This window comes from Bos grunniens, chromosome 8 (assembly GCF_055505025.1).
Source record: "Bos grunniens cultivar Pamir isolate PY7600 chromosome 8, Bosgru_T2T1.0, whole genome shotgun sequence".
NCBI classification, from domain to species: Eukaryota; Metazoa; Chordata; class Mammalia; order Artiodactyla; family Bovidae; genus Bos; species Bos grunniens.
This window is the reverse complement of record NC_141172.1, coordinates 1,662,289-1,683,182: the sequence shown is the minus strand read 5'-3', so window position 1 is coordinate 1,683,182 and position 20,894 is coordinate 1,662,289. Positions and strand designations below refer to the sequence as shown.

General features: G+C 38.4%; 1 long non-coding RNA gene across 2 annotated transcripts in view; it reads left to right on the top strand.

Annotated features, from left to right (window-relative positions):
* The first annotated feature begins 866 nt into the window (after positions 1-866).
* The window catches only part of LOC147366555 (uncharacterized), a 37,865-nt gene continuing 17,837 nt past the window's right edge, over positions 867-20,894 (top strand). Inside the window, exons 1-2 of one of the 2 annotated variants that reach the window (XR_015168861.1) lie at positions 867-1,160; positions 17,531-17,674. This is a non-coding gene — a long non-coding RNA (uncharacterized LOC147366555). Of the gene's footprint in view, positions 1,161-14,327; positions 14,436-17,530; positions 17,675-20,894 lie in introns of those variants that run through there. The other variant, XR_015168862.1, reaches the window with a different exon arrangement.

Here is a 20,894-nt window from a genome sequence, read left to right as displayed (position 1 = left end):
TTAAGTATTACATGCACAGGAGTTTAAAATTTCTGATGAGGTGGATGAAACTGGAGCCTATTATACAGAGTGAAGTAAGCCAGAAAGAAAAACACCAGTACAGTATACTAATGCATATATATGGAATTTAAAAAGGTGGTAACGATAACCCTGTATGGGAGACAGCAAAAGAGACACAGATGTATAGAACAGTCTTTTGGACCCTTTGGGAGAGGGAGGGGGCAATGATTTGGGAGAATGGCACTGAAACCTGTATAATATCATATAAGAAACAAATCGCCAGTCTAGGTTCGATGCAGGATACAGGAAGCTTGGGGCTGGTGCACTGGGATGACCCAGAAGGATGGTATGGGGAGGGAAGTGGGAGGGGGGTTCAGGATTGGGAACACGTGTACACCCGTGGCAGATTCATCTTGATGTATGGCAAAACCAATACAGTATTGTAAAGTAATTAGCCCCTAATTAAAATCAATAAATTTAATTAAAAAAATAAAAAGTAAAATAAAGTTTTATTATATGAAACATATGTGTGAATTTATGAGTTTGTGTGTATGTGTATAAGTTTTACTCTGATCATAACTATTAGGCTAGATTTTATGTTGTAACCTAAGAGTGATAGTTCAAATTTCAGTTTTCAAAATTAACTCATTAAAACATTCATAAATAGTTACTGAACAGACACATACCAAGAACCTCTTACGATGTCACCATTTGTCTACAAGACAAAAATCAAAAGGAGAAAACTTATAATTTCCTTTGTGTTTTCATGGTAAGACAATGAAATATTGTATGAGAGGGAAAGATGAATTTGATAACACGTAGAAAAAACTCACAGCTGAAAATCAGTGACTGCAATAGCTTTTCTGAAGTAGGTGATAGTTTTATTTGGTTTTCGTGGCAGCAATTTTCACAGACTAACATGGAAGTAAGTCAACGGAAGATCTGTTTGTTGCTGTTGTGTCTGCTTCTTGGCAACCACATGGACTGTAGCCTGCCAGGCTCCTCTGTCCTCAGGATTCTCCAGGCAAGAATATTGCAGTGGATTGCCATTTTCTTCTTTAGGGGATCTTCCCAACCCAAGGATTGAACCTGTGTCTCCTGCATTGGCAAGGGGATTCTTTACTGCTGAACCACCAGGGAAGCCTAAAATCTGTTTAGGGGTGAGTAAATGAAAAAGGCTAGTAAATATTAAGCATTTATACAGAGAACTGAGTTAAAGTGAGAAAAGGGTATTTATAGAAGCTCTTTAGTTCAAAATTAAGGTATACAAATCACGCTATAGAAAAAGGAACAAGCCACTTTAGTTATTTTATACAGAACATGATTGGATGTGGGACATTCGATGATTCTTGATTATGTTCATAATCTCTTTAGTTGACACTCATGGTTTTGATAAAATGGCTGATATAAATCCACAGCGTGTTATCTATAATATTTTACTGTGAAAGTATCCGTTAAAGGAGGAATCCTTTTGAGCACCCACATGGCTTAGAAATATTGCCCAAGTCTGTGCACTCTGGGAGGGCTTCTTTCTTATCTCCACTTAAGGGCTCCTTGTGGCCAGACTTCCAGTCTTGTTTCTCTCAAGCTTCTCACCATCTTGCAACCTGACTTCTCACTGATCATTAAAAATCTGTGAATATACTTCTGTACATGTAACTTTCCAAGAAAAGCAAAAACCTTGATGGGTTATTGGAAGTTCTATCTGCCAAGATTTTTCTCGCTACTGTTGTTCAGGGCTTCTCCTGGGTGGTAATGTTACCTTGCAGTTGTCCAATTCTGACAAATAGCAAGTTCTATCGCATAACTATATATAAACCAGGCTTGAATCTTTTCTTTTTGGACAACCATCATATGAAACACTGCTGGAGGCTATAAACAGAATAGGTCTATTGCAAATATGAGCAGGCAACGAATCTTTCTTGTGCTGTTACACTGCTATCAGAACCTGCTGTCTACCTCTTTTGAAATGCACCACATTCACTTTGTGATGGAATTCTGCTGCATGCACAAAGCTGTAGGACTTGAAAGATAGGATAATACCCACATTCTTTGGGGCTGGTCAATTCAGTCATCACTTAGAGTCCTACTGCTGGGTCTTTCTTGTTGGACTCAGCAAGGAGCTGTTTATGAAAACTTGAATAATTATCACTAAAGAGAGCACTGCTTTTTAATGAAACAAGGCATGGTGTTTCTTCTGCTGAGCATATCACAGGTGCTATTAAGCTTACAAACATATTGCAGATAGTCTGAATTCTATTATGTCTGCTGAGAACTGGAAACTGAAGTTCAACTGGCAGTTCAGCCTCCCCTGCAATAGGAAAAAGGCAGCATTCTTTTGTCCCGGAAACACTTGAAGCAGGATGCCTCACCAACTCTTCAGTAGATAAAGAAGAGCAACACAAACACTACGGTAAATGTCTCATCAAAAATCTCTAGAAAAAAAAAAAAAAAAAAAACCAGAAAATGGCATGCTATTTCCTATTCTCAGTCAGCAGAAGAGATGGAACCTCATTGTTCACTTCGGAGAGAAAAGCTGAGTCTGATGTAGGACCTCCAGAAAATTCACTGAGATGCCAAGTCCCTCAATGTTTCTGAGTTTAATTTCCTACTTTTCAGCATTGCTATTTCTTACCAAAGTAGGTGGATAGCCTACTACTTCCTGCATCGCTGAAGCTTCTGAACAAACTGTCATCAGCCCTGTGAGACATCAGGGAGATTGTGGGGTAGTCAAGGTTTTTTAGAAATAAGGTACAGTAGTAAGAAAGTATTACTGTAGTGAAGGTTTATATCCATAACCGATTAAAGTAACCATGATGACCTTGCCACATTCACAGTGCTCCACTGGCTTCTGCCATTTCTGAATGTTATCCGTGGTGCATTGACATGGTAATAGCCCCTCAATGAATCACACCTCCTATACCCTCATCTTTCCAGTTTGATTCTGGCTTGCTCATGAGACAGCCTCCCCATTTCCTGGCCATTGGTATAGTAGCATATATGAAAAGCATTGCCTTGAAAACTCCTTGTTCTTTAAGTCTTCCCCTCTTATTATAGAAACTTTTCTGGGACCATGTTAAAAATCAGATTAGGCTCTTATGAGATGAGAGCATCTGGAAAACATGCCAGTATTTCCAACCTACCCATGATTCCAGTGGAAGCCCAAATGCCTGAAGAGCCCAGCCTATACCACGGGAAATAGAGGAGGCAACTCAATCCAACACAGTCCAAAGTGTAAACCTTCAGAGCTAGAATAAAGTGAATGATTGTTTAAGGTTCCTAAATTTGAGGGAGTAGTTTGTTGGGGATAAATAGGTAATCAGTAGAGAAATTGGTGGCTGGAATTGGGGCTATTACAAAAATATAATGCTTATGATAGAGTCTATGGAAATGGTTGGGCCGTGGAAGCTGGCCGGGCACGAGGAAATAGTAGGCAAAGGTGACAAATAAAGAAACACAATGAGGTAACAGCTAATGGGGGCTGAAAGATGATGAGTCTTGTCATTCAAAAACAATTGTCAGCCCACATAAGTACAGGCAACTGACTTTCGACAAAGGAGCAAAGGCAACACAATGGAGAATGAAGCAAAGAAAGTGTTTTCAATAAATGATGTTGAAGCAACTGGACATCCACATACCAAAAAAAAACAATGAAATTAGATGAAACTCCTATACTCTTCACCAAATTTAACTTAAAATAGATCAAGACCTAAGTAAAAATGCAAAACTGTAAAAGTTCTAGAAGATAATATAGGAGAAAACTTTGATGATTTGGGTATTATGGTGCCCTTTAGTTTTAAAACCAAAGACACTATTCATGAAAGAAATAATGGAAAACTTAGATTTCATTAAAATTAAAAACTTTTTCTCTGTGAAAGATAATGTCAAGAGAAGGAGAAGACAAGTCACAGACTGGTAGAAAATAGCTGCAAAAGTCACATCTGGTGAAGGACTGATATCCTAAATATACAAAGAGCTCTTGTAATTCAATAATAAGAAAACAACCAATTTAAATATGGTCCTGGAACTTCCTTGGTGGTCCAGTGGTTAAGAATAGCCTGCCAATGCAGGGGGTGCACAAGTTTGATCCATGATCTGGGAAGATTCCACATGCCTTGGAGCAACTGAGTCCATGAGCCACAATTACTGAAGCCTGCATGCTCTAGATTCTGTGTTCCAAAACACAAGAAGCCACTGCCAGGAGAAGCCCACACAACACAACACAGAGTAGCCACGACTTGCCACCAACTAGAGAAAGCCCACACACAACAACTAAGGCTCAGCACAACCAAATAAACAAAACTTTGTTCAGAGGCCTCTCACTAAAGATACACAGACCGCAAACAAGCATATAAAAAATCCACATCATAAGGCAGAGATTAGGAAAATGCAAAAATAGCCAAAATTCAGATACCACCGCACACCTAATAGAATAACCACAATCTGGAACAATGGAAAATATGAAATGTGGGCAAGGATGCTCAGCAACAGGAACTTTCCTTCATAATGGCGGGAAAGTAAAATGGTACAGCCAGCTGGGTGGTTTCTTATACAGTCCAGAAATTGTGATTGGAACTTACCCAAAGGAATTTGAAATTTATATCCACACAAAGACAAATGAACAAGGATGTTTATAGCAGCTTTATTCATAATTGCCAAAATTTAGAAGAGGTCCTTCAGTAGGTGAATGGATAAATAAATTGTGCTACCTTCAGCTTTGAAAAGAAATGAACTATCAAATCATGAAAAGATATGTGAGTTCAGTTCAGTTCAGTTGCTCAGTCGTGTCCAATTGTTTGTGGCCCCTTGAGCTGCAGCACATCAGGCCTCTCTGTCGAACACCAACACCCGGAGCCTACCCAAACTCATGTCCATTGAGTCAGTGATGCCATCCAACCATCTCATCCTCTGTCATCCCATCTCCTCCTGCCTTCAATCCTTTCCAGCATCAGGGCCTTTTCAAATGAGTTAGCTCTTTGCATCCTGTGGCCAAAGTATTGGAGTTTCAGCTTCAACATCAGACCTTCAAATGAACACCCAGGACTGACTTTTAGGATGGACTGGTTGCATCTCCTTGCAGTCCAAGGGATTCTCAAGGGTCTCTCCAACACCACAGTTCAAAAGCATCAATTCTTCGGTGTGCAGCCTTCTTTATAGTCCAACTCTCACATCCATACATGACTAGTGGAAAAACCATAGCCTTGACTAGATGGACATTTGTTGGCAAAGTAATGTGTCTGATTGTTAATATGCTGTCTAGGTTGGGCATAACTTTCCCTCCAAGAAGTAAGCGTCTTTTAATTTCATGACTGCTATCACCATCTGCACTGATTTTGGAGCCCAGAAAAATAAAGTCTCTCACTGTTTCCACTGTTTCCCCATCTATTTCCCATGAAGTGATGGGACCAGATGCCATGATCTTAGTTTTCTGAATGTTGAGCTTTAAGCCAACTTTTTCACTCTCCTCTTTCACTTTCATCACTTTTTGTTTAGTTCTTCTTCACTTTCTGCCATAAAGGTGGTGTCATCTGCATATCTGAGGTTATTGATATTTCTCCCGGCAATCTTGATTCCACCTTGTGCTTCCTCTAGCCCAGCATTTCTCATGATGTACTCTGCATATAAGTTAAATAAGCAGGGCGACAATATACAGCCTTGACGTACTCCTTTTCCTATTTGGAACCAGTCTGTTGTTCCATGTCCAGTTCTAACTGTTGCTTCCTGACCTGCATAAAGGTTTCTCAAGAGGCAGGTCAGGTGGTCTGGTATTCCCATCTCTTTCAGAATTTTCCACAGTTTATTCTGATCCACACAGTCAAAGGCTTTAGCATAGGCAATAAAGCAGAAATAGATGTTTTTCAGAAACTCTCTTGCTTTTTCAATGATCCAGCAGATGTTGGCAATTTGATCTCTGGTTCCTCTGCCTTTTCTAAAACCGACTTGAACATCTGGAAGTTCACGGTTCATGTATTGCTGAAGCCTGGCTTCGAGAATTTTGAGCATTACTTTGCTAGTGTGTGAGGTGAGTGCAATTTTATGCGGTAGTTTGAGCATTCTTTGGCATTGCCCTTCTTTGGGATTGGAATGAAAACTGACCTTTTCCAGTCCTGTGGCCACTGCTGAGTTTTCCAAATTTTCTGACATATTGAGTGCAACACTTTCACAGCATCATCTTTGAGGATTTGAAATAGCTCAACTGGAATTCCATCACCTCCAATAGCTTTGTTCGTAGTGATGCTTCCTAAGGCCCACTTGACTTCATTTTCCAGGTGTCTGGCTCTAGGTGAGGGATCATACCATTTCAATTAACTGGCTCATGAAGTTCTTTTTTGTACAGTTCTTCTGTGTATTCTTGCCACCTCTTCTTAATATCTTCTGCTTCTGTTAGGTCCATACCATTTCTGTCCTCTATTGAGCCCATCTTTGCATGAAATATTCCCCTGATATCTCTAATTTTCTTGAAGATATCTCTAGCTTTTCCCATTCTATTGTTTTCCTCTATTTCTTTACATTGGTCACTGAAAAAGGCTTTCTTATCTCTCCTTGCTATGCTTTGGAACTCTGCATTCAAATGGATATAATCTTTCCATTTTCCCTTTGCTTTTCACTTCTCTTATTTTCACAGCTATTTGTAAGGCCTCCTCAGACAGCCATTTTGCTTTTTTGCATTTCTTTTTCCCGGGGATGGTCTTGATCCCGGTCTCCTGTACAATGTTCTGGACTTCTGTCTATAGTTCACTAGGTACTCCCTCTATCAGATCTAGTCCTTTCAATCTATTTCTAACTTGCACTGTATAATCATAAGGGATTTGATTAAGTCATACCTGAATGGTTAGTGGTTTCCCCACTTTCTTCAATTTAAGTCTGATTTTGGCAATAAGTAGTTCATGATCTGATCCACAGTCAGCTCCTGGTCTTGTTTTTGCTGACTGTATAGAGCTTCTCCATGTTTGGCTATAAAGAATAAAATCAATCTGATTTCAGTGTTGGCCATATGGTGAAAAGACATGAAGGAGTCTTAAATACGTATTACTAAGTGAAAAAAGCCAACCTGCAAACCCTACAGACTATATGAATCCAACTATATGACATCCTGGAAAAGGCAAAACTATGGATACAGTAAAAAGATCAGTAGCTGACTAAGGCTGAATGTGGACTAAGTGAACTACACTGAATGTTGCTATGATGACAATACATGTTTTTATACCTTCTTCCAAATCCATAGAATGTACAACACCAAGAGTGAGCCAGATGGTAAACTATGTACTCTGGGTTATTATGCCATGTCAGTGTAAGTTAATCAATTGTTAACCAGTCCACCACTGATGTGGTATGTTAAAATTGGGGAGAGGGTTTAATCTACTTGGGAGGGCCTGGGGTGTATATGGAAAATTTCTGTACCTTTGCCTCAACTTTGCTTTGAACATAAAATAACTCTAAAAAGAATTTTTAAAAACATTGTCAAAAGTTGCCTGTGATAACAAGGATGATATGAAACACACCTAGTGAATATGTGGACCTCAGTTTCTAGTGAGAACTTCTCTGAATTGCTTAGAGTCACAAAGTAAAGTTTAGGGAACCCAAAGTCTCCATCGTCCTCCTGAGACACGTACTACCCTTAGTTACCAATTTTGGCAAGGTTGAACTATTTTGAATTATATTTCTGATGTTGAGAAGTGATTCTTCTGTTATCTGGAGAATTTTTCTTAGAGTTGCTTAATTTTGCAAGTTAAATATTTTAATTCTTGTTATTTTGCAATTCATGGATTCATGGTTTCCCTCATGACCACTGCCATTCTGGTAACTGGTCAACAGGCACATGTGCTTCATCCCCTTATTCTCCCAGATGGTTCCTTTCTAGGTCACATCGAGTTGTTAAAATAATTTCAGAGATGCAGAAAATCCTTCAGAGAGATTTTCTGATAAAATTCCAACCTTGAAATACTGCTTCTTAAATCCCATTCTTAGTTTTAATGTTTTTCCTAACCATTGAAAATCTGAAATTCACTCTCCCTGTTTGTTCGTGATTGTCAAAGCTCAGTGAACACAGTAAATATTTATCTTATGTAAATTTTATATCAAAACTATCAGTAAACATTAAAAATATGCAATGGTATGCATATGGAAGTATTCAGAGGAAATTTACTGACATCTCAGATTTGAAATGTTAACAGAAAATAAGATGGAGTGTGGGTAGATAAAAGGATGGATACAGGATAGATATGTGAGAAGCAAACCTGGTAAAATGTGATTCTAGATCTTGTTTGTGGGTAAACCAAGGCTTCACTGTAACAATTTCCCCAACTTTTCTCCATGTTTGAAAATTTTTACAGTAAAATGTTAGGAGAGAAGTTCCAAGACTGGTGTATTATTCTCCAGAATATATGGAAATTAGTATTCTCTTCCAGAAATTCTCTTAAGTCTCTTTTCTTACTGAAAACTCTGAATAGCATTTTGAGACTTCATCAGCATTCAAAAAACTAAGATCATGGAATCCAGTCTCATTACTTCATGGCAAATGGATGGGGAGATAATGGAAACAGTAACAGATTTTATTTTCTTGGACTCTAAAAATCACTGTGGACCGTGACTGTAGCCACAAAATTAAAAGATTCTTGCTCCTTGGAAGGAAAGCTGTGACAAACCTAGACAGCATATTAAAAAGCAGAGACATCACTTTTCTGACAAAGATCCATATAGTCAAAGCTATGGTTTTTCCAATAGTCATGTATGGATGTGAGAGTTGGACCAAAAAGAAGGCTGAGCCCTGAAGAATTGATATTTTCAAATTATCAATTTGAAATTGATAATTTCAATTTCTGGAGAAGGCTCTTAAGAGTCTGTTCAACAGCAAGGAGATCAAACCAATGAATTCTAAAGGAAATCAACCCTGACTATTCATTGGAAGGATTGATGATGAAGCTGAAGCTCCAATACTTTGGCCACCTAATGCAAAGAGCCAACTCACTGGAAAAGACCCTGATACTGAGAAAGATTGAGAACGGGAGAAGAAGGTGGCAACAGAAGATGAGATGGTTGGATGGCATTACTGGCTTAATAGACATGAGTCTGAGCAAATTCCAGGAGATAGTGAAGGACAGGGGAGCCTGGCATGCTTCAGTCATTGGGGTTGCAAAGAAGTCAGACATGACTTAGGAATTGAACAACAAAACTACTTAAATTGTTGCCTGAAAATATTTCCTTGCTTTTGTTGCCACCAAAATCTTGGCTTTCTCTGTCCACCAAAGCTGAATAAAAAATGTGGAGGCAGTTTGCAGGAAATAGAGAGGTGACTTTAATCCTCAGCCGGCAGAAGGAAGACATAGCTGGCTCATGCGTCTGAAACTGTGTCCCTCCCTTCCATGGGAAATCTGGAGTATTATATAAGATGCTGCTACTGCTGCTAAGTCGCTTTAGTCATGTCCAACTCTGCGTGACCCCATAGACGGCCTCCTACCAGGCTCCCCCGTCCCTGGGATTCTCCAGGCAAGAACACTGGAGTGGGTTGCCATTTCCTTCTCCAATGCATGAAAGTGAAAAGTGAAAGTGAAGTCGCTCAGTCATGCCCAACTCTTCATGACCCCATGGACTGCAGCCCACCAGGCTCCTCCGTCCATGGGATTTTCCAGGCAAGAGTACTGGAGTGGGTTGCCATTGCCTTCTCCGATTATATAAGATGAGGGCTTATATAATGGTGACTTACAACAGTGTAAGGATCTTATATTGTTTCTCTTGCATTGTTTCAAAAACAGTCATAGGCTGGGGTCAGGGAGCCTGGTAATTGGGTCTGGCATCCAGCCATTTAGTAGTTGCGTCTGTTGTCATTTGTATATTGTACTGGCTTTCTTTCTGTAATGCAGAAGGAGAAAAAAATACAAGGGGCGGTCTGTGAGGAGAGTGCTGTAAAGTTTAGCACCAGATATAGGATGTAATTAGCATAGAGGCAAAGGATAATAGGTACAAAATGTAGCTCATGCCCAGTTAGGGGGCAGTAAGGGAGTTGGTGATGGACAGGGAGGCCTGGCATGCTGCAGTTCATGGGGTGGCAAAGAGTCGGACACGACTGAGTGACTGAACTGAACTGAAAGCAAACTTATTTACAGATATACAGAGTTAGAAAAGCAAACTTATTTACAGATATACAGAGTTAGAAAAGCAAACTTAGTTACAGACTACAGATTAGTAACAGTTAAAGTGAAACATAGAAGTGATCAGACCTGTTCACTGTTCTCTTTATCTTCTTTGTTCTCAGGGAAGAAAAAAAAAAATCTCATTCCTTTTTTTCCCCTTTTCACTGCAGCATTTTCACTGGTTGTATTTATTTTTATTTTTTTGGATTACTGTTTGTGCTGTGATTGTCTCAATAAAAGATTCTGATTCATTGTGATGTTCTCTGAAAATTCAGTTGGAATTTTATCATCAGAAGATTTACAATTACATGAGTCATTTTTATTCTTCTGTTGCAGGTGGGACTCCGGTGATTCTTTTATCTCAGGGACTGGCAGCCTCAGAAAACAGAAAGTGATGAGACCAGTCATCTGTTCAGAGTCAGATGACCCTAGATAGAGGCAGATAGTGATGGCTGCTGGCACAAAGCCACGGAACCCACTGTCTGCATAGATGGGGATGTTGACTTCAAAAATATTCACAGCCTAAAAGTTAAGACTTATGTTTTATTTGGTGGGTATTTTTAGGACGTCAAGCCCAGGAGACAGCATCTCAAGTGACCCTGAGAGAGCTCCTCCAGGGAGGCAGGGGAAGGAGCCAGGTTATATAGAAGTTTGCAACAGAGGGCAGGTAATCTGAATGCCAAAGGTATTTTTGTGAACTAAAGAAAACCAGATATCTCAAATTAAGGAATTTAGTGCTTTTCTGTGTATGAGGAGATGATTACTGAAATCATTCCTTTTATATGCATCTCAGCTCTCTGGGCCCAGTGCCTGGTGGTTTTCACAACCTGAGCTCCCCTGGGTTTGCTGGAGGGAGTGGCTGCAGTCTAATGACTGTCAGATTCCAGGTGTTCTTCTCCCTCCTGAGTCCCTTCAGGGCTCACCAGCTCACATTGGAGGGCCAGCATTGCTGACGACTGTGACATTCTTACTTACTGATACGGCAGAAAATATGTATTTCTCAGGAAATAGACCTCAACATCTTCCTTCCTGGTCAAACAGCAGAAGAAAGCCCTTATTTCAACCTACTTGTTTACCCAGTAAGAATGTGTGTGTGCTAAGTCGCTTCAGTAGTGTCTGACTCTTTGAGACCCCATGGACTATAGCTCACCAGGCTCCTCTGTCCATGGGATTCTCCAGGCAAGAATACTGGAGTGCATTGCCATTCCCTTCTCCAGGGGATCATCCCAACCCAGGGATCAAACCCATGTCTCCTACACTGGCAGGCAGGTTCTTTACCTCTAGTGCCACCGACCTAGGTTTTATTACAATGCTCACAATTCACATGGTTAATTATGACAGAAGAACTGAAGAACTATATGCAGTTCTTCAGTTTCCTGTACAATGATTGCTATATGGATCACACCAGGTATTTTGAGGTCCCTATTTAGTTAGTTCCTCTGTTCATTTGCTTAATTTCACACTCATCAAAAATAATAAAATTTTGATACAAAGGGGAAAATGTTTATTTTACTATAAAAATTATAACTGAAAGTTTTAAACTGTAAAAGTATAACTGAAAGTTTTAAAAGATAAAAGCTAACAAAAAGGTCAGCCAACAAAGACAGTGCTAATGTATCTCCAGTAATAATACACATTTAAAAACTGGATGACAGACACATATAAGACAAAATAAGGCAGATTTTTTGGCCATTTAGAAAATGGAAAATTTCCATGTTTTAATCTGTATCAAGGCATTCCTTCACAAAATTTAATAATTGCTGCAATTGCTGCCACCTGGATTCTGGTTAATCTTAGTATCATTGCATAGTCTGGGATCAATCTTGATTATAGTCAAGGACTGTGTAACAAAACCTAACTTGGTAGTTTATGGTTAAGGAAGGAACCTGAGATCTTCTGAATTTAATCTGCACAGGCTGCTATTGTTGAAAAAAAAAATGTGCACAATGTGGGAGTTTCAAGTTAAGCTTAATTTGGGGCAAAATGAGGACTGCAGCTCAGAAGACAGCATTTCAGATGGCTCTGGGAAACTGCTGCTAGGAGGTGAGGGGAGGAGCCAGGTTATATAAAAGTTTTGCAACGAATGGCAGATCATCTGAATGTCAAAAGAGTACTGTTAATTAAAGAAACCAGATACATTAGGTTAAGCAGTTTAGCACTTTTCTATGTATGGGAAGATGCAAGAGTCTGGGCTCACTGAAATCATTCCTTTGATCTGCACTTCAGCTATCTTGGGCCAGTATCCTGAGTTTTCACATCCTGAGTTTCCTCAGGGCTCACTGTGGGGAGTGGCTACAGGCTGATGGCTGCTAGATGCCAGGTATGTTTTTCCTGCCTGAGTTCCCTGAGGGCTCACAAGCTCAGCATCCATGGTGGCTGCAGTCACTGATGACTGTGGGATCCTTGTTTACTGCTCTGTCAGGCAATATTCCATTTCTCACTGTCCATACCCTAATCTCTATGAAAGTTAGATGCCAACCAAGCTTGCTCTCTGTTGCTTTATCACAAATCCTGCGAATTTTCAGTATCCCTGAAGATACTGGCTCTAAAGATGGAAATGGTAGCATATGATTTTCAAAGGTGATGAACTATTGCTAAATCTAAAGTGATCACAAACATTTGTTGAACTCTAGTGCATGGAACTCATTTAAGTGCTTTGTGTGCCTTAACTCAAGTGTACTATCATCATTACTCTTTTGCAGATAAGAGATTTGGGACTAATGATGTTAAAAACATTTCCAAAAGTTTAAAATGTCACTAAAAATTGTAATTGGGATTTAAACTCAACCAAGATGGTTCCAAACTTATGTTTGTAATCATACTGAAGCATCTGGTTTGTGGAGTCTGGTTTGTGGGATTAATGAGTTAACCAACTCTTTATTCTTTGTGTTTAAATCTCCAGATATAAGTTCTAGCAAAAAGCCCAGTATCTCAGTGCCATTCAAAGTGTCCCACCTCCTTTCAAATTGCACAACCCAGTATTATGAGGAATACAACATTTACCCAAACAAATTATTGATAGTAATAATAATATTTATTGCTCATTGTGGGCCTTATAGTGGAGAAGGCAATGGCACCCAACTCCAGCACTCTTGCCTGGAAAATCCCATGGACGGAGGAGCCTGGTGGGCCGCAGTCCATGGGGTCGCTAAGAGTCAGGCAAGACTCAGCAACTTCACTTTCACATTTCAGTTTCACGCATTGGAGAAGGAAATGGCAACCCACTCCAGTGTTCTTGCCTGGAGAATCCCAGGGACGGGGCAGCCTTGTGGGCTGCCGTCTATGGGGTCACACAGAGTTGGACACAACTGAAGTGACTTAGCAGTAGCAGCAGCAGTGAGCCTTATATACATATTTTACATTTGCATTCATGATCTCATGATTCTAATAGCAATGTTAATATCTGCTGCTGCTGCTGCTACTGCTAAGTCGCTTCAGTCATGTCCGACTGTGCGACCCCATAGATGGCAGCCCACCAGGCTGCCCCGTCCCTGGGATTCTCCAGGCAAGAACACTGGAGTGGGTTGCCATTTCCTTCTCCAATGCGTGAAAGTGAAAACTGAAAGTGAAGTCGCTCAGTCGTGTCCGACTCTTAGCGACCCCATGGACTGCAGCCTAACAGGCTCCTCCATCCATGGGATTTTCCAGGCAAGAGTACTGGAGTAGGGTGCCATTGCCTTCTCCAATGTTAAGAGCTACTTACAATTATTACATATTTACAGATGAGGAAACTGAAGCTTATGAAAGTTTACTTACATGATGTAAAGAAATTACAAATGTGCCTGTAACATCCACAGAGCTGTCTGCCAATTGCAGGTGCCCAGTGAGCAGGAAAAGGAAGTGAGGTCATGTAGACTATAACTGGTTTAGTCAGTATAATGTAAATCAAGTCCTCTCTGTACACGATGTCATAATTGCATATGGGGACCCTTTTCATTACCTTCTACTTGAACCTGGATCATTTGGCCTGTTCTGTATGCTCTGCTTCTTCTCTGGATCTCAGATGACTCTCTTCTGACCCATTATAGTCCCAGGGATCATTCACTCATGTTTTCACCTGATGAAATAGAAAATGAGGATTTGTTGTTTCCGAATAAGTGATTAAATATACAAGTCAAAATATGAAAATAGGGAAAAGTGTGACGGGTTTGCTATGGGTTTCCCAACCTCACTTCCCACTCAAATTATGATTTTTTCACCATGTTTCAATATTGTAGAGGATGTAAAAACAACAACAATGAAGTCTTTCCTGTATCCTCTCAGGTTCAGTGACTGAAGTCTGCAAATCAAATTGATAAAAGACAGGTGAGCAGGAGAAAGGTTCGTTTTGCATGCATACAGGGAGCCTCACAGAAAAGAAGTGGAAACCACAAAGAAGTGGTTAGATCTAGAGGCTTATAAGTCATTTTAATCATGGGCAATAAATTGTGAAGTAATTAGACAAAGGAAGGGAAAGTTGTGTTTCTAGGGCAATAAATTGCAATAGGTAAAATGCATGGGGGAAAACTAACGGAAGATTAGGGTTATTTAGTAAAGGTTTATTATGTGACTCAATTTGATGCTTTCATCATTTAAAAGAGCTGAAAGTGTTTTCAGTGACTGAGTCATGCTCATCTTCCTGGTTCTGGAAGAAGTCACACCTTTGCAAAGGGAAATGTGTGTCCTGCTTTTCGACTGAAAGGGGAAGGGCAGAAAGTTAATTGCTTTCAGCTCAAAACAAACCAGGGACGAGCGGGGAAGGATAAATTGGAAGACTAGAACTGACATACATACTACTATATATAAAACAGATTAACAAGGACCTACTGTATAGCACAGGGAAGTCTACTTAATACTCTGTAATGACCTATATGGGAAAATAATCTAACAAAGAGTGGACATATGTATATGTATAGCATGCATTTTTTTGTACACCTGAAACTAACATAACATTGTAAATCAACTATACCTCCGTAAATATTTTAAAAAATTGTTTTGTCAAAGTAGAATATTTTGGTACAGCAAATTCTGATTTCCTTCAACATCTAATTAATATTATGAAGTTTTAACCTAAAACATGACTTCCTAGTTTCAGGCATATAAAATTAAAATTATCATAAAATTAACAACTCAAGTATTTTTAAGAAAAAGATATTTAAATTGATTTCCAATTTAAATGTTAAAATCATGCATTTGAAAGACTTTAGCATACCTTTGAATTATAGATGGTCTTCTTAGAGTGCATTTTCTTTTTATAATTGATACTTTCCTCATTTAGTAGATTATGTAGTCACATAATGAGTTTGAAAACTCATTAACAAATTAGAGATAAAACCAGTACATCTTTTTGAATTACAGTTTTTATACCAAGCCTAAATATATATCTGCTGCTAAGTCACTTCAGTCATGTCTGACTCTGTGCAACCCCATAGATGGCAGCCCACCAGGCTCCCCCGTCCCTGGGATTCTCCAGGAAGACACTGGAGTGGGTTGCCATTTCCTTCTCCAATGAACTATATATCTACCAGGAAATAAAAGTTGGTTTAAAAGGGAAGTTTTTTTTTTAGTGTATTACATGATATAAAGAATGTCTAGTGCTCCAAAAATAAAATTTTACTTTATAGTATTGGAAAACTTACTGTTTAAGGATTACTGCAAAAAGACTGCAAACTTTCAAAGTAAGAAATGCAGATTTTGATTACTTTTTGCCCCACTGTTTCTCCTTTATAGGCTTATTATACTTGTTACAGTGAAATTTCTCAACAATCATCTGCTAAAAAGATTTTCTCTTGGATTATAGTTCTTTGTCTATTGTATTCTAATTAGAGATCTTTGTACGTTAAGATGAATATTTGCAACTAAAACCAAAGTAGAGTAAAACTATTTAATGCCCCTGAGAATTCTCATAACATCTGTTCCATAGCACTCATTCCACTTCTTGAGTTGTCCTACATCCTCACAAAAAAGTATGCTAAGACATCAACATTCACAGTCATCTTTTGTTATAAACATATGAGAATATTTTCAGTACTGTTCTCAGGTTTATGTGTTTTCTTTACATTATAATTATTCTTTAATTTTCAGTTAAAATGATAAAATTATTACCTTTTGGGGTAGTTATTTTATTATACACTTCATTTAGAATATATGCATCTATCTTACAAATATACATGTTGATACATACATGCATTATATATCTAGTATATATCTATCCATTTGAATGTTGGAATCACCAGTTAGGCAACTTTACATTTATTCTTTCCACACAGTCAAATACAGTATGTCTTTTGTAGGCTTAAAACTTGTAATTATATGTATATGTTAGGCAAAAATTTTTAAAAAGTGACAAAAATGCCTTTTATGAATGCCATCTATACACACAAAAACTAACACACATATAGTATATAGTACATAGTAATAAGAATTATCAGGCATAAGTGTGTTTATATCACCTAGTTTTCCTCCTTTTTGGAACCTAGAATGACTCACAGTCATCTCAGAACTGTGTATTCATGACTTCACTATTCCTTCTGCATCACCTTCCTTTTACCTTAAGTTGCCCTAAGTGCTCAGCATACTTCAGCCTTGAGTTTCAAGCAGACAAATTCTACATCAGTTACTACAATCTATACATGATCAGTACTATTTTTCCTAAGTGGACAGACACATGCATTTCAAATAATCTTCCTGTCCCTCTTTGAAAAGTCTATGTGTTGAGAAATGCAGTATTTGCTTTCATATTCATAAACAAGGATGTTACAGTCATCATGGTTTTCAACTCTCCATATGTGAATTCCTGAGTCCTAAGGGCACTTAGAAAGAAGACATGACATCAGCCACCATGAGGCTGCAGCCATTCCCTATGGTGAGCCCAAAGGAAGCCTAGGATGTGAGAAACAGGATACTGGCCCCAGATAGCTGAGATGCATATGAAAGGAATGATTTCAGTAAGCCTAGACTACTGCATCTTCCCATACATAGAAAAGTGCTAAATTTCTTAACTTGGGATACCTGATTTTCTTTAATTCACAAAATATATATATAATATTTTTATATATTCAGATTACCTGTCTTTTGTTGCAAACTTCTATATTACCTGTCTCCTTATCTGAGATGGAGCAACTAGAGATGCGAGTTGCTATCTCCCAGGCTTGAGTCCTAGAAATTTCTGCTGAATAAAACAACTTTCAACTTTTAGGTTGTGACTATTTTTTAAGTCTAAAGTGTCAGCTCCCATGTGTCAAATATTTCATATAAGTTCCAACAAAAAATATTTTCTTTGATGGATATAGAACTATTTCTGACCAGCTGTTCTTTTTGTTTCCTAAATTGCATCACACTTAAATCTACATGTTAATCCTGTGGTTTATATTTGTGTTCACAAGTCTGCCTTTTGTGTTTGCATGTGGGCTTCCTTCTAGATGACAAAGTCCTAAGTAGAGAGATGAGTCAGCTCAGTCTGTAGAAATTCCTGGAAGAATGTTTGCTTATCCAACTGCTTGATGAGTTTCCTTGCTCACCTAAAGGTTCCTGTGAGAACACATGAAGATACCTTCACATCTCAGGTAACTATTATACAGTATATTCTAGAAATAAATTAATGAGCTTAAATTTAAAATGAACTCTTTATAACCTGCTGGAATTTACAAAGATATCTTGCTACAAATCCTAATAAAAGGAACTTATGATTTAGTTGTAAAGCCACAACTAACTTATATATATATATATATATATATATATATATATATATATATATATATATAAAACAGTTCCCTGTAATAGTGTTCTATCTGTCCAAAGTGAGATAAGTACAATATTATGGGAATAAATGAAGAAAAGACAGAAGATCAGGGTCTTTTGCTAGGTCATGGCATTTTCCATTTAAATCCCTGTATAAATATTGTCTCAAAATATATGTAAATTAAAACTTCTATCTTCCCCAGGAAATATGAACTAGTCATATTGCTTTCAAATCCTTTTTCCTGACAAAGTAAATATCTTTTACTATTAAGATTGGATTGACAATTTCTGAGAGATAAAACTATTACCATGAATTATATGGCAGCCTTGAAACATGCTAAATTAGCCTTTGCTAATTTATATTTAGAAATGGAAGAACCTGTGCACTTCAGATTTTTCTCAAGAATATAGCCTATTAGATTTAAATGAAATGAAAACTGGCATGAATTAGGAATATACCAAACTGAAGATCAGTGTAGTGATGAAATACAGTAATTCAGCATTACCTTAATGCCTCAGTGACAACAGCAAATACCAGTTGGCTGTGAAATTATTAACCCTCTGTACAATAAATGTTGATGTTTGAATTGTATCTGAGATTAATATGTAGTCTGGTCCAAAGCACATGATTCTTTATAAGCCAACATGTAAATATGCCTGATATAATAAGAACATCTATAAAGGAATAATCAAAAACATGTTAGCAATCTAAAAACTAAATTATATCAGATTTTTTACTTTTCTAAAGTAAATATTTAAATAATAAACTCTTAATACCTTTCACTTCAATCCAACTTGCCTAGAATTTATGTTTAGAGATACCAAATTAATGGAAACTTGAAGTTACCCTCAAATCCAATTCCCATCCTTCATTTTGTAAATACAAATGACCCCAGAGAGACTGAGGTGTGAAAGTGGTGTACCCTTGAACTTGCACACCGACCCTTCTCCCTTCCCTTCTCTATACCAAACCCTCTGAGCTGAGGGATTTGAATGTTTGAAAAACCAAGTCCGCTGTATCAGAGTTCCACCTTCTGTGACCATTATATGTTGTATTCGTGCCCAGCAGGGCATTTCCAGATTGTCATTTTTTCTTCTTATTTTCTGGCCACTCTCTCATCTTCATCTTATTCAAGGTCAGTAAAAGCCAGAGAGATCAGCAGTGAAAGAGGAAAGCTTTTTGATGTGCTTTTAAATGCCTAACCTGAATGGTTAGGCTAGATGGGGTTGTTCTAGACCTGTCCTGGGAAGCTCTTCTCTGTCCACTCTTGTGTCTGTAACCTTGCTCTCATTTGCCCTTCAGTAACTACTGAGACATCACCCCTTGTCTTAGTATCTTCACAGACATCTGAAAATTTCACATGCAGATCACCTCCATTTAGGAAGCTCAATTTCTTCCTGTTAGAGGCTTAGTCGCTCAGTAGTGTCCAACTCTTTGAGACCCCATGGACTGTAGCTCACGAGGTTTATCCACAGGGACTCTCCAAGCAAGAATACTAGAGTGGGTTGCCATGCTCTCCTCAGAGGCTCTCCTCAGTTCAGTTCAGTTGCTCAGTCATGTCCAACTCTTTGCAACCCCATGAATCACTGCACACCAGGCCTCCCTGTCCATCACCAACTCCCAGAGTTCACTCAAACTCGTGTCCATTGAGTCGGTGATGCTCTCCAAGGGTGGTCCTAATTTTGAAATCTTACTCTCTGGGGCTTTCTTCTTCTTCTTCCCTGTAACATTTTCATAAGGGGAAGGCAATGGCAACCCACTCCAGTACTCTTGCCTGGAAAATTCCATGGATGGAGGAGCCTGGTAAGCTACAGTCCATGGGGTTTCAAAGAGTCGGATACGACTAAGCAGCTAACACATACACATGACTGCAGTCATCTGTAAAATGTCTTTCAGATTTAGCTGCTTTGTTTTGCTAAGTTGGCACTTTCTCTTATAATAGACTTCTGAGGTCCTGTTTTTCAATTAGAATTTTTTGATTAATTCTTCTTGATTTAGAGCATCTTTATCTCTTCAAAGAATCAGATTCAGTTAACCTAGAGTAACCTCAATTTGGTACATAACATAAGAAATGTTTTCTTTACTTCTACCTTTTATTACAGGCTTGTTTAGACAATCTTTTTCTGGTGACCTTAGCAGAACTTTAAAGGAAGATTTAGGTAAAATATTGCAAGAGCAGAAAGCTAATTGGAATCTCAATTTAAAAATTAATTGCCATATCCTTCAACAATAAAGAGGTCAAACAAATCTCCACTGTATTTTGCCAGCAAGACATTTGCATTAGAAAAGATCAATAGAAGATAATATAACAGATTAATTTAGAAAAGGTAAATTAATTTGTTAACCCTTGTATTACCATTAGGGTGGGTGGTACTGAAGGAAATAGAACTGGTTTTGTCATAATTGGTCTTATTCCTGCTTTGAACAGAATTGTCTCTGAGAGTTTGCTATTATACTTATGGATATGCATGCAGTAAGATGGGAAAACAGTTTTTCTGAACCTTTATGTAACTAGAGGCATGGGGCTTAGAGACCATCCAATGAATGGGTGTGTGTGTGTGTGTGTGTGTGTGTGTATGTGTGTTATTTTCAACATTTTGTAGATGTATGTATTTTCAATCAGGGTCCAGTGAAACATCTGTCACATTGAAAGGTTGTTGCTGAATCACAAAAGACGCCAGGATTCTTGGCCTCCAGAGAATTCAATCTGGGGCCAGAGATGAGGCTCGATTGCTCAGAGCTTTTGTGTAATAAAGTTTTATTAAAGTATAAAGGAGATAGGGAAACTTCTGACATGGACATCAGAAGTGGGCAGAATACCCACCTGCTCGTCTTTAGCTGGATGTTATATAGTTACTAGCAGTCTGTTAATGAAAGAAAGGAATGTCTTAAAGCTCAGAGAATGGCACCAGGCCCTTCACCCACAAGATGTATTTTGGATAATCTTGGCACCAGGTGAGTCATCCCAGGCCATAAAATGGTTGACTTGAATCTTGTAGAAAGGCAGATTACCATACAAATAGTTTCATTTACATAGATTAGGA